General features: G+C 42.0%; 1 non-coding gene across 1 annotated transcript; it reads right to left on the bottom strand.

The window, feature by feature from the left end:
- Nucleotides 1–234: 234 nt before the first annotated feature.
- LOC112804587 (small nucleolar RNA R71) lies at nucleotides 235–338 on the bottom strand. The gene has a single exon (XR_003203197.1). It is a non-coding gene; the product is annotated as a small nucleolar RNA R71 (small nucleolar RNA).
- Nucleotides 339–3593: the final 3255 nt, after the last annotated feature.

Here is a 3593-nt window from a genome sequence, read left to right as displayed (position 1 = left end):
CATGGACTTTCATCAGAAGATCCCTATCAGTTTTTAACTGAATTCTTGCAGATCTGTGAGACTGTTAAGACTAATGGAGTAGATCCTGAAGTCTACAAGCTCATGCTTTTCCCTTTTGCTGTAAGAGACAGAGCTAGAACATGGTTGGACTCACAACCTAAGGATAGCCTGGACTCTTGGGATAAGCTTGTCACGGCCTTCTTGGCTAAATTCTTTCCTCCTCAAAAGCTGAGCAAGCTTAGAGTGAATGTTCAGACCTTCAAACAAAAAGATGGTGAATCCCTCTATGAAGCTTGGGAAAGATACAAGCAAATGACCAAAAGGTGTCCATCTGACATGCTTTCAGAATGGACCATTCTGGATATATTCTATTATGGTCTATCTGAGTTCTCTAAGATGTCACTGGACTATTCTGCAGGTGGATCCATTCACCTAAAGAAAATGCCTGCAGAAGCTCAAGAACTTATTGACATGGTTGCAAATAACCAATTCATGTACACTTCTGAGAAGAATTCTGTGAATAATGGGACGCCTCAAAGAAAGGGAATTCTTGAGATTGATGCTCTGAATGCCATATTGGCTCAGAACAAAATGTTGACTCAGCAAGTCAACATGATTTCTCAAAGTCTGAATGGATGGCAAAATGCATCCAACAGTACTAAATAAGCATCTTCTGAAGAAGAAGCTTATGATCCTGAGAACCCTGCAATAGCAGAGGTAAATTACATGGGTTAACCTTATGGAAACACCTATAATTCCTCATGGAGAAATCATCCAAATTTCTCATGGAAGGATCAACAGAAGCCTCAATAAGGCTTTAATAATGTTGGAAGAAACAGGCTTAACAATAGCAAGCATTTTCCATCATCTTCTCAGCAATAGACAGAGAATTCTGAGCAGAGCTTCTCTAGCTTAGCAAATATAGTCTCTGATCTGTCTAAGGCCACTTTAAGTTTCATGAGTGAAACAAGGTCCTCCATTAGAAATTTGAGGCACAAGTGGGCCAGCTGAGTAAGAAAATCACTGAAACTCCTCCTAGTACTCTCCCAAGCAATACAGAAGAGAATCCAAAATGAGAGTGCAAGGCCATTGACATTGTCAATATGGCCGAATTCAAGGAGGAAGGAGAGGACGTGAATCCCAATGAGGAAGACCTCATGGGATGTCTCCCAACCAAGAAGGAGTTCCCTATTGAGGACTTAAAGGAATCTGAGGCTCATATAGAGACCATAGAGATTCCACTAAACCTCCTTCTGCCATTTATGAGCTCTGAGAACTATTCTTCCTCTAAAGAGGATGAAGATGTAACTGAAGAGCAAGTTGCTCAATATCTGGGAGCTATCATAAAGCTGAATGCCAAGTTGTTTGGTAATGAGACTTGGGAAGATGCACCTCCCTTGCTCATTAGTGAACTAGATACATGGGTTCAACAAACTTTACCTCAAAAGAAACAAGATCCTGGTAAATTCTTAATACCCTATACCATGGGCACCATGACCTTTGAGAAGGCTCTGTGTGACCTGGAGTCAGGTATAAATCTTATGCCACTCTCTGTAATAGAGAAACTAGGAATCTTTGAGATACAGGCTACCACATTCTCATTACAGATGGAAGATAAGTCAGTAAGACAAGCTTATGGATTGGTAGAGGACGTGTTAGTAAATGTTAAAGGCCTTTACATCCCTGCTGATTTCATAATCTTAGACACTAGGAAGGAGGAGGATGAATGCATCATCCTTGGAAGACCCTTCCTAGCCACAGTAGGAGCTGTGATTGATATTGACAGAGGAGAGCTAGTCCTTCAATTAAATGGGGACTACCTTGTGTTTAAAGCTCAAGGATCTTCTTCTGCAACCATGGAGAGGAAGCATGAAAAGCTTCTCTCAATACAGAGTCAAATAAAGCCCCCATAATCAAACTCTAAGTTTGGTGTTGGGAGGCCACAACCAAACTCTAAGTTTGGTGTTGAATCCCCACATTCAAACTCTAAGTTTGGTGTTGGGAGTCCACAACATTGACCTGATCACCTGTGAGGCTCCATGAGAGTCCACTGTCAAGCTATTGACATTAAAGAAGCGCTTATTGGGAGGCAACCTAATTTTTATTTATCTAATTCTATTTTTATTTTTATTGTTCTTTTATGTTTTATTAGGTTCATGATCATGTGGAGTCACAAAACAAATACTAAAATTAAAAACAAAATAAAAAACAGTAGAAGAAACAGCACACCCTGGAGGAAGGGCTTACTGGCGTTTAAACGCCAGTAAGGAGCACCTGGCTGGCGTTCAATGCCAGAACAGAGCATGGATCTGGCGTTGAACGCTAGAAACATACAGCAATCTGGTGTTTAAACGCCAGGACTACACCCTGAGGAAAGCTGGCGTTAAACGCCAGAAGCAAGCATGGAACTGGCGTTCAACGCCAGAAGCATGTTGCAGACTGGCGTTGAACGCCCAAAACAAGCATAGAGCTGGTGTTTAATGCCAGAAACAAGCATCAATCTGGTGTTAAACGCCAGAATTGCATGCAGAGGGTGTTTTACACGCCTAATTGGTGCAGGGATGCAAATCCTTGACACCTCAGGATCTTTGGACCCCACAGGATCACCTCAGGATCTGTGGACCCCACAGGATCCCCACCTACCTCAACTTACCTTCACTCTTCTTCACACAATCCAATAACACTCTTCCCCAAACACCCTTCGCCAATCAACTCAATCTCTATTCCTAATTACCCTTTCACCACTCACATCCATCCACTCTTCCCCAAAAACCCCACCTACCTTCAAAATTCAAAATTTCTTTCCCACCCAAACCCACCCTAAATGGCCGAACCTACTCCCTCTCCCTTCACTATATAAACCCTTCTATCCTTCTTCATTTTCACAAACCACAACCCTCTCTTCTTCACCTTGGCCGAAACCACACCCACTCTATTTCCTCCATATTCTCTTCTTCTTCTTTTTCTCTTCTTTCTTCTTTTGCTCGAGGGCGAGCAATATTCTAAGTTTGGTGTGGTAAAAGCATATCTTTTTTGTTTTTCCATAACCACTTATGGCACCTAAGGCCAGAGAAACCTCAAGAAAAGGGAAAGGAAAGACAAAAGCTTCCACCTCCGAGTCATAGGAGATGGAGAGATTCATCTCTAAAGCCCATCAAGACCACTTCTATGAAGTTGTGGCCAAGAAGAAGGTGATCCCCGAGGTCCCTTTCAAGCTCAAGAAAAATGAGTATCCGGAGATCTAACATGAAATTCAAAGAAGAGATTGGGAAGTTCTTACCAACCCCATTCAACAAGTCAGAATCTTAATGGTTCAAGAGTTCTATGCCAATGCATGGATCACTAGGAACCATGATCAAAGTATGAACCCAAATCCAAAGAATTATCTTACAATGGTTCGGGGGAAATACTTAGATTTCAGTCCGAAAAATGTAATGTTGGCATTCAACTTGCCTATGATGCAAGAAGATGCACGCCCCTACACTAGAAGGGTCAACTTTGATCAAAGGTTGGACCAAGTCCTTATGGACATATGTGTGGAAGGAGCTCAATGGAAAAGAGACTCAAGAGGCAAGCCGGTTCAATTGAGAAGA

Source organism: Arachis hypogaea, chromosome 5, assembly GCF_003086295.3.
Source record: "Arachis hypogaea cultivar Tifrunner chromosome 5, arahy.Tifrunner.gnm2.J5K5, whole genome shotgun sequence".
Classification (NCBI taxonomy): domain Eukaryota; kingdom Viridiplantae; phylum Streptophyta; class Magnoliopsida; order Fabales; family Fabaceae; genus Arachis; species Arachis hypogaea.
The sequence above is the reverse complement of the archived record's forward strand: the minus strand, read 5'-3'. Positions and strand labels throughout refer to the sequence as shown.